This window comes from Anser anser (assembly GCF_964211835.1).
Source record: "Anser anser genome assembly, chromosome: 8".
Taxonomy (NCBI): domain Eukaryota; kingdom Metazoa; phylum Chordata; class Aves; order Anseriformes; family Anatidae; genus Anser; species Anser anser.
Window position 1 is genome coordinate 17,623,155 of NC_139728.1, and position 11,340 is coordinate 17,634,494.

Here is an 11,340-nt window from a genome sequence, read left to right on the forward strand (position 1 = left end):
CACCTGTACAAACCAGTGTCTCAGCTATTAGGGGTAAACGTTCATCTATGCAAGGAAGACAATATGGTGGGCACACACACCGCGCCACCCTGTGGTTTTACCTACGTGACCATGGAGAGGACATGAGAAAATGGGATGGAAAATCTACTGCGACCCTAGAGGCACGGGTACGTGAATTGCAAAGGAAAACAATTGGGAAAAAGGAGTTCTCTGAAAGGTTTGCTGCTCCAACTTCCAGCAGGCAGTCCTTTAAACACAGAAATGAAGATTCTGACCAGGACTAGAGGGGCCCTGCCTCCAGCCAGGGGGAGGAAAGGGACAATCGAGTTTATTGGACTGTGTGGATTCGATGGCCTGGCACGTCAGACGCACAGAAGTATAAGGCTTTGGTAGACACCGGTGCACAATGTACTCTAATGCCATCAAGCTATAAAGGGCCAGAGCCCATCTGTATTTATGGTGTGACGGGGGGATCCCAGCAGTTAACTGTATTGGAGGCTGAAGTGAGTCTAACCGGTAATGAGTGGCAAAAGCACCGTATTGTGACTGGCCCAGATGCTCCGTGCATCCTTGGCATAGACTATCTTAGAAGAGGATATTTCAAGGACCCAAAAGGGTTCCGCTGGGCTTTTGGCATAGCTGCTTTGGAGACAGAGGACATTAAACAGTTGTCTACCTTGCCTGGTCTCTCAGAGGACCCTTCTGTTGTGGGGTTGCTGAGGGTTGAAGAACAGCAAGTGCCGATCGCTACCACAACTGTGCACCGGCGGCAATATCGCACCAACCGAGACTCCCTGAGTCCCATCCATAAGCTAATTCGTCAACTGGAGAGCCAAGGAGTGATCAGCAAGACTCATTCACCTTTTAATAGTCCCATATGGCCAGTGCGAAAGTCTAATGGTGAGTGGAGACTAACAGTGGACTATCGTGGCCTGAACGAAGTCACGCCACCACTGAGTGCTGCAGTGCCGGACATGCTAGAACTCCAGTATGAACTGGAATCAAAGGCAGCCAAGTGGTATGCCACAATTGATATCGCTAATGCATTTTTCTCCATCCCTCTAGCAGCACAGTGCAGGCCACAGTTTGCTTTCACTTGGAGGGGAGTCCAATATACTTGGAATCGGCTGCCCCAGGGGTGGAAACACAGCCCTACCATTTGCCATGGACTGATCCAGTCTGCGCTGGAGCAGGGGGAAGCTCCTGAACACCTGCAGTACATCGATGACATCATTGTGTGGGGTGACACTGCAGAAGAAGTTTTCGAGAAAGGGAAGAAAATAGTCCAAATCCTTCTGAAGGCCGGTTTTGCCATAAAACAGAATAAAGTTAAAGGACCTGCACGAGAGATCCAGTTTTTAGGAATAAAATGGCAAGATGGACGCCGTCAAATCCCAATGGATGTGATCAACAAAATAACAGCTATGTCTCCACCAACTAGCAAAAAAGAAACACAAACTTTCCTAGGTGTCGTGGGGTTTTGGAGAATGCATATTCCAAATTACAGTCTGATTGTAAACCCGCTCTACCAAGTAACCCGTAAGAAGAATGCTTTTGAATGGGGCCCTGAGCAACGACAAGCCTTTGAACAAATTAAGCAGGAAATAGTTCATGCAGTAGCCCTCGGGCCAGTCCGAACAGGACCAGATGTAAAGAATGTGCTCTACACCGCAGCCGGAGAGAATGGTCCCACCTGGAGCCTCTGGCAGAAAGAACCTGGGGAAACTCGAGGTCGACCCCTGGGGTTTTGGAGTCGGGGATACAGAGGATCTGAAGCCCGCTATACTCCAACTGAAAAGGAGATATTGGCAGCATATGAAGGAGTTCGATCTGCTTCGGAAGTGGTCGGTACTGAAGCGCAGCTCCTCCTGGCACCCCGACTGCCGGTACTAGGCTGGATGTTCAAAGGAAGGGTCCCCTCTACGCATCATGCAACTGATGCTACATGGAGCAAGTGGGTTGCACTGATTACTCAGCGGGCTCGAATAGGAAACCCCAGTCGCCCAGGAATCTTGGAGGTGATTATGGACTGGCCAGAAGGCAAATACTTTGGGATATCACCAGAGGAGGAGGTGGTTCGTGCTGAAGAAGCCCCCCTGTACAACAAGCTACCGGAAAATGAGAAGAAATATGCCTTGTTCACTGACGGGTCCTGTCGTATTGTGGGAAAGCATCGGAGATGGAAAGCTGCTGTATGGAGTCCTACACGACGAGTTGCAGAAGCTGCTGAGGGAGAAGGTGAATCGAGTCAGTTTGCAGAAGTAAAAGCCATTCAGCTGGCTTTAGATATTGCTGAACGAGAAAAGTGGCCAGTTCTCTATCTCTATACTGATTCATGGATGGTAGCAAATGCCCTGTGGGGGTGGTTACAGCAATGGAAGCAGAACAACTGGCAGCGCAGGGGCAAGCCCATCTGGGCTGCGGCATTGTGGCAAGATATTGCTGCCCGGGTAGAGAACCTGGTTGTAAAGGTACGCCATGTAGATGCTCATGTGCCCAAGAATCGGGCTACTGAAGAACACCAAAACAACCAGCAGGTGGATCAGGCTGCTAAGATTGAAGTGGCTCAGGTGGACCTGGACTGGCAACATAAAGGTGAATTATTTATAGCCCGATGGGCCCATGACACCTCAGGCCATCAAGGTAGAGATGCAACCTACAGATGGGCTCGTGATCGAGGGGTGGACCTGACCATGGACACTATAGCACAGGTTATTCATGACTGTGAAACATGTGCTGCAATCAAGCAAGCCAAACGGTCAAAACCTCTTTGGTATGGAGGACGATGGCTGAAATATAAATATGGAGAGGCCTGGCAGATTGATTACATCACACTCCCTCAAACCCGCAACGGCAAGCGCCACGTACTTACAATGGTGGAAGCAACCACCGGATGGCTGGAAACATATCCTGTGCCCCATGCCACCGCCCGGAACACTATCCTGGGCCTTGAAAAGCAAGTCTTATGGCGACATGGCACCCCAGAGAGAATTGAGTCAGACAACGGGACTCATTTCCGAAACAACCTTATAGACACTTGGGCCAAAGAACATGGTATTGAGTGGGTGTATCACATCCCCTATCATGCACCAGCCTCTGGAAAAGTTGAACGATACAATGGACTGTTGAAGACTACACTGAAAGCAATGGGTGCTGGGACATTCAAAAATTGGGATACACATTTGGCAAAGGCCACCTGGTTAGTCAATACCAGGGGGTCTGCCAACCGAGCTGGACCTGCCCAATCAAACCTGTTACGCACTGTAGAAGGGGATAAAGTTCCTGTAGTGCACGTAAGAAACATGCTGGGTAAAACAGTCTGGGCTACTCCTGCCTCAGGAAAAGGCAAACCTATTCGTGGAATTGCTTTTGCTCAGGGACCTGGATGCACTTGGTGGGTAATGCAAAAGAATGGGGAGGTCCGGTGTGTACCTCAAGGGGATTTGATACTGGGTGAGAATAGCCCATGAGTTGAATTGTAGTATGTTAATTATTATATAATAATGTATGTCATCACTACCATGATTGCTATATATCATAGATGAAAATGGTGATTAATTAGAATGTATTGGACAGAGTGTAACCTGAGCATGACATAAATGGTATGGAATAAGGGGTGGATATCTGTCCTGGTTCCAGTTAGGACAGAGTTAAGTAGCTCATAGTAGCTGGTAGGGTGCTATGTTTTGGATTAGGATGAGAAGAGCGCTGATAACATGCTGATGTTTTAATTGTTGCAGAGCAGTGTTTACACCAGGCCAAGGACTTTTCGGCTTCTCGCTCTGTCCTGCCAGCGAGCAGGCTGGGGGTGCAGCAGGAGCTGGGAGGGGACAGACCCAGGACAGCTGACCCAAACTGGCCAAAGGGGTATTCCATACCATCTGACGTCATGCTAAACAATATATAGGGGTGGCTGGCCGGGGTGGGGGGGCCGGCTGCTCGGGGATAGGCTGGGCATCGGTCAGCGGGTGGTGAGCAATTGCATTGTGCATCACTTGTTTTCTTACACATTATTATTGTTAATACTATTACCATTATCACTATTATTATTATTATTGTTATTATTATTTTCCTGTCTTAATAAACCGTCTTTATCTCAACTCACAGGCTTCACTTTCCCGTTTCTCTCCCCCCATCCCAGAGAGGGAGGGGGGAGGGTGAGCGAACGGCTGTGTGGTGTTTAGCTGCCAGCCGGGTTAAACCACAACACAAGTTCTCCCATGCCCTCATGGTGCCGTGTGGCTAACGTAGTTGTATCCCAAAGGTCTGGTTTTTTTTTGTTGTTGTTTGTTAGGCCTTTAAGCACCTCAGCCTTCAGACTGCAGAGCAGTTAGTACAGGAGCTTTGATCATGTTGAGCCGTACCAGGCCCCTCAAACGAGACATTCTTCACACTCCTGCTTGCAGCCTCTGCCTGCTGGCCGTATAGCAAAGCTAGAGACAGTAGTTTTCTTTAACTGGTAGTTCAGAAGTCAAAGTATTCACATATGATATAGGAGACAGGACTTTCCAGCCTCTGGAGATTGAGAATCACATCCTTATTTTCAATGGAAATATGAAACCACAAGCCCTCAGGTTTTACAGGGCTGAGAACTTTCTTCATTCTTCCAATTCAAGCTATTGCTGCAGTGCTGTCACATGGGAGATGGGCATCAATACCATCACTTTTTGAGAGAAAGCCTGGATTGTATTTTGTAGAGAGCCTAGGCTTGTGATGTTTGTGACATGGTACCAAGAACCTCTGCTGTAGAAAGCCTCTTGTTCATCCAACTATGCATAAGCATTAAATAAATGTTCAGCTGCTTAGTTCCTTCCAGACTGTTCCTGGACTAGGGCATACCCAGAGCTGTTTCTGCAGGGGAACATTACATAGGGAAGCAAAGTAAAATTACAAGGTGCCTGTGCTGGAACTGCATGGGTAGTTTTCAGGATCATCTGTTTGGGACTTACAGGCTTGCATTCCTTAGTAGATCTTGTTTACAGTCTTTAATTTCACCATTTTCAATCACCCAGGGCAATCTCTCTAATGGATAAATGGGGATCATGCTCGGTGAAGTCAGGTATTATTTAACGTTTCAGGATGAACACTAGATCTTATTATGTGGTCCAAATACCTGTACTAATCCCATAACACAGAAATTAATTATTTTCATGTGCTTTTCTGGGTTACTTTTCTTTACAGGATCTGGGATGGGCATTTGGGGAAGAAGGTATTAGCTGTTATACAAATGGAAAAATGAAACAAATTGGCCAAAAGAAAATTTATCTTCTGTATCTATGAATTCAGAATGCCCAATGTGAGACACACAAAGCTGGATATTTTGAGAATACCTAGCATCATACATTCAAATTACAACTATGTTCAATTAGTTTCACAGTTAACTTCACCATGTTCAGGATCATTCTAGCTATCAGATTCCAGAAGGCTCAAGTTCAGGACTCAGTAAATGAGGAATGTAGGCTTTGTGTCTGTCCCTAAAATTAAAGTCTGTGTTATACTCCTATCGGTGTGTAAGAAGACCACGTGAAAGCTTCTTGGTCAATTTTCATTCTGTAATGCCGTAGCTTTTCAGAGTTTCTTTAGTCTTCCTGTTTTTTTACAACTTTTGTGTAAAAAAACCCTTGGTATAAGAAAACAATGGTAAAAAAGGAAAGGCCCCTTTGAATAGCAGCTTGATGTTCCAGATTTTATGATACCACCACCACCCCTCAAATAGGTATTACAAGAACTTGCTGAGAGTGCACTGGCTAGGTTATTAATGAGGACATTAACAATTTGGACCCCTGTATGGGTCTCTGACAAATACCACTAGAACCAGTCACCTTTTTGGTGGACCTTGCACTGCTGATCACCATCTGTTGTACCCAAGAGCCCAGCCAACTACGTAACGCACCCTACGGCCCACTCCATATTTTACCTCTTTGACTACAAAGACATTGTGGGAGACAATGTTGAATGCCTCCCTAAAGTCAAGGTAAACAGCATCCACTGCTCTTTCCTTTTCTGCCGAGCCAATCTTCTCATCAAATGTTTGTCCTTGGTAAAGGCACATTACACTGGCTGTTCCCAGCCACCTTCGTGTCCTGCAAGTGCTTGGAAATGGCTTCCAGGCGTATTTGGTCCACAGTCAATCTAGGGACGGAGGTAAGGCTGACAGACCCGTGGTTCCCTGGATCGTCCTTCTTGCTCTTCTTGAAGTTGCAGCAATTCAGGCTACTGTAACCGTCTTGCTATACCGTGCGAAGAGAAGTGATTAATTATGCATTTCAATGGTCATCCAGCATCGCAGAATATGTAGGCATGTGCGTGTGAGAAAGGAAAAGATGTCAAACGTTTGGAAGTCTGAGACAGCAAAACTTAATGAAGCAAAGGAGAGTCTTTAAAAATAGAGTATTTTATGTGGTATTCTTGCAAAAGTCTTGCAAATGTATCATTTAAAATTATGAAAACTATTGTCTGCTGTATCTGTGTCCAACTTTAAAGCTCGTTAGAGTTAAAAAAAAAAAGACTTAAAAGATGCTTTATGTATGTATTTCAACACAATCTTAAACATGCAGCTGTAACAGACATAAAAATAATTCCTTCCCACAGGACCTATCAAGATGGTATAGCTGTCCATTATCTTAATCTGGGCAGATCTTCCCAAAGAAAAATGGGTGTTTGATTTAATACAAATCTATCAGCACTTCTGTTTAGTTAGTATACTTAGTAGATTAAAACTACTAGAAAATGAAAAAAAAGGGGAAGGGAAGGGAGGGGAAGGGAGGGGAAGGGAAGGGAAGGGAAGGGAAGGGAAGGGAAGGGAAGGGAAGGGAAGGGAAGGGAAGGGAAGGGAAGGGAAGGGAAGGGAAGGGAAAGAAGAGAAGAGAAGAGAAGAGAAGAGAAGAGAAGAGAAGAGAAGAGAAGAGAAGAGAAGAGAAGAGAAGAGAAGAGAAGAGAAGAGAAGAGAAGAGAAGAGAAGAGAAGAGAAGAGAAGAGAGAAGAAGAAAAAGAAAAAAGAAAAGAAAAGAAAAGAAAAGAAAAGAAAAAAGAAAAAAGAAAAGAAAAGAAAAGAAAAGAAAAGAAAAGAAAAGAAAAGAAAAGAAAAGAAAAGAAAAGAAAAGAAAAGAAAAGAAAAGAAAAGAAAAGAAAAGAAAAGAAAAAAGAGAAGAGAAGAGAAGAGAAGAGAAGAGAAGAGAAGAGAAGAGAAGAGAAGAGAAGAGAAGAGAAGAGAAGAGAAGAGAAGAGAAGAGAAGAGAAGAGAAGAGAAAAGAAAAGAAAAGAAAAGAAAAGAAAAGAAAAGAAAAGAAAAGAAAAGAAAAGAAAGCTCCAGTTGGCTGGAGCTTTGAGTGTACAAGGCAGAAAAGAGGAGTATTACCCCAACTACAAATCCTATAAACCAGAAAATTGTAATTTGATGCATTTAGACTTTTTGAGAAGTTTAATCCACTAACTACTTGTGACGAAGTGAAGAAGCATCAAAGCATCTACTGTCTTCAGCCTGATATTTGCTGAAATCACTTTGCTCCTTCTGAAGATCACTGTCCTTTTCTAGGGTCTTGTCCTGTAAGAGGGAAGGTAGGCAATGGCAATGTTTCATCAACTTTGTGGGTATGTAGAAAAACTTGTGTTTCTGGGGGGGGTGTGGTCCTCTTTGTAGGAAGTAATCTTAGTATCTCTCTCCTAGTGGCAATTATACCTGGCTTAGGCTACCTTAATAAAACATTCCTTCACGTACTGAAGAAGAAAGAGTTTATTAGAATATGACTCCTTTCTAACAGATATATTTCAGAATATGCTGCCTCCTGTTTTCATCCTACGTACTGACTTCCTGTTATTTTATATTAGGGCATATTTGTGCTGTAGTGTAATATTTTCTCTGTAGTAAACAGAACTGGATACAGCAAATAGTTTTGTTTGTTTTTCTGCTTGCAGATTACACAGAGATAAGAATTTTCTCCCTGTTCAAAATTGCTGCAGAGTGATTTGTAGATGTTACCATAGAAACAATGGGACTGTTTTGTTACAGGGTAAAATACCTCAAGTGAAATTGGTTTTCCCCTTGTAAATCTCTCCTACATCCATGGTATCAACACATGTTGTCAACAATTAAACAAAGTATACTGCTTAATTATGTTTCTATTTTACTACATTTCAGTGTCTGGTTATATTACTCTTTAGCTCTTAGTAGAATCTTTACATTTTCAATTGTGAAAAAATAGACTCAGGAGCATTTTCTACTTGGCATTATTAATAAGTCAGAAGTATTTATAAATGACCAGTAACACATATTAGTTAGTTGAAAAAATTATTGGGTAAGAAACAGAAATTGTGAAGTGGTATATAATAAGGATTGATTCCTCAGCATTACCAGAATATTAGGTCAGATGAGCTGACTTGAACAATGTGCAAGCTGATATAGTTAAATGCAAGCTAATATTTCTAGGAAAGAAATACGTTGATCAGATATCTGGTGGAGGACTGCAATATGAAAAGTAGCACTACATAAAAGCATTTAAGAGCACACAGAAATGCAGTCGTTGGGTGTAAAAACATGGGGAGCACACGACAGTGGCACGAATTCTGGTGGTGATGCACCACGTCTTGGTCTGGTATCTATGCTAAAGCCGGCAAACTGGAAGTGGTTAAAGACCTGAATGACTTGGTTGACTTGGGATCTAGAAACCCTCCTTACAGAAGAGATTTAAAAAACATAGTATCTTTAGCCCATCAATGAATCACAGAAGAGCTAATTAACCTGGAATTACATCAGTAAAGAGAATAATTGTCATCATAGTAATCTTCAGTTAGCAGATGAACCTTTTAAAAGATGTAGTGCTTGAAAGCTGAGATGAGATATTCTTGGATTAAAAACCACTTGTGAAGTATTGCTTGTCACCTTAAGTCTTTAAATTGAGATGGTGGATTTTTTCCAAAGGAAGTGTTCTAGCTCCCGCAGAAATTATGCAGAAATCACTTGAGTTAACTCTATCACCCGTAGTGTGCAAAAGGTCAGACGGGAGAATCAGTGCTTTCTTCTGGCCTAAAACCCCGTGATGCTATGAAACATCAGAACGGAGAAAAAAAAAAACAATTTTTAAAACTTTAAAAAAGATTTTAGAATGTCTGCCATAATATTCAAATAGTACCTGATTGGAGACTGCAATGAATGGATTTTTAAATAAATCAGGCTAAAAGACATTTCTAGCTAGATTACATTTTTTTTTTCTTTTCTGTTTTTATTGCCCAATTTCGGAGAATATTCACTCAAACGCTCAAAATATTCGCTCAATCTAGCATCTAGCAACTCTTTTAAGGCTACCCAGCCCCTTTCTCGTAATACAATTCTGCTTCTTTTCTTTATCCGTTTATGAAATCTTTTAAGACTGATATTTCCATGTTGGTTGTTCACCTCAGGATAACTCTCTGGAAGGTGTATTTCTGTATTTGGTAGCAATTGTAAACAAGGTGGCTGTCAAAAGCAAAATGACTAAGGCTAGTAAAAACAAACAGTAATGCAAGGAGAAGCAGTTCCAAACTATTAGATTGGCGGTATAATTTGGAGATGCATCAGGAGATATTCTTCTTTTTCAGATTATAAACTCTTCTGTGGCAGAACTTTTTTTCTTATGTGTTGGTAAAATATGAACATGTTTTTGGGCATTTATAAGTGCTAATCACAAAATAACAAAGGTAATGAACATTGTAAGACATTTAGCTGGCAACATGTAATAAACCATGTCAGATAAACTTTTTTTTTTTTTCCCCCAGTATGCATATGTAGCTCCTATTAATGAAACTCAAGCTGCACGTAATTACTAGTAACAGAAAATCACTGGCGTTTACCTCCCACGTACAGAGCCACACCTTGCCCTCCAGGAAATCCTGAGAGCTTCCCAAGATCTATCCCTAGCTCTGGCCTAGATTTCAGCCTGTTTTATAGCATTTTACAACAGAAACTTGTCGGATCCAATCCTATCTGATGCACAGGATTTGGCTGAATGAAGAAATGAAACTCATAATGAAATCTGGTCTTAAATTAGACCTTGCATGACAATTGCTCTGTTGCTTAGTCTACGTGGTTCAGCAAGTTTGGTGCTCTACCTGACACTCACAGACTGATGCGGAGGACCATCGCTGTTCAGACTGGAGACAGTGGACAGAATCAAAACCACCATTTCAGTAAAAGTTACTGTACAAGATGACAATGATGAATTAGCTAAGATAATATTTTCCTTTGTCTATAATCCCAATTCAACTGTATTTTCATCCTGCTTGGGAAAATCGAATGGCTGTACTTATATTTCTTGAGTGTGATTATTAATGAAAGAGAAGATACAACATGGTTACCTTTGATAGAAGGTTAGGCTTCATACTTGAGCCCTATTATTTTATTTCACCAGCAGAATAAGATCTGTTTTAAATGCACCTGAAAAGTAATGACAGCATTCAGTCTGATACCAGGATCATAACCCTCGGCTGACAATGCCTCTGCATTGCCTCTGAATTGACTTCTGCAATTCAACTTCAAATGTCAATGCACACTGCTAGTGCCAGTATGGGACTGAAGAGTCCCATCCTGCTCTTCTTCACAAATACTTCATGCATAACCGCCTTTGTGCCTTATTCTTCTACAAAATTAATGTGAAAGCATTTTTGCTTTACTGGGATAAATAAGCATAACATATTCTAGAAAGAAGGACAAGGGCCCAGCAAATCTTGCACAGAGTGCTCTCCTAGGAAGCAGTCACTGAAAGGGAGTTCGAGTCTGTAATGGACCACAGCAGCTATTTCTCTGATACGGTGACTAAAACAGAAAATCTAACTCCTGATTGCCCAAGCAAGAAAATATTGAGAAACAGGGGGGAGGTTTATACTTCCTCTGTATCTGGCACTGATGAAAAGCACGTGGGAATGTTGTACGTGGGTTTTGTGTTCTAAACTTGAAAAGAGAAATGAAAAATCAGGGATTTCATAGGATAGACATGAAATATGATTAAAGGATTAGGACACTCTCCTTCTAATGTGGGGCTCAAGGATTTCCACCTATTTATCCCTTCAAAGAGAAGGCAAATGAGGGCCCTTCATGTACCTTTCTATGCAGTGAATATGCCTTTAAAAATGCATGGCTTTGCTCTAGGAGACAAAGATCCAAGAGCTGCAATCTTAATATATAATTAACCGTAACTGGCTATTGAGTGGGTTACCCAGCATTATGGTAGCCTTTTTGTTCATATTTATATCAAGACGTGATGTTTCCTCCTTAAAATGATACATTGAGGAGCTAGTTTGGGACAATCTACTCTCCATTGTACAGGAAATCAGACTAGAAGATCACGGAAGTCACTTCAGGCTTTTAAA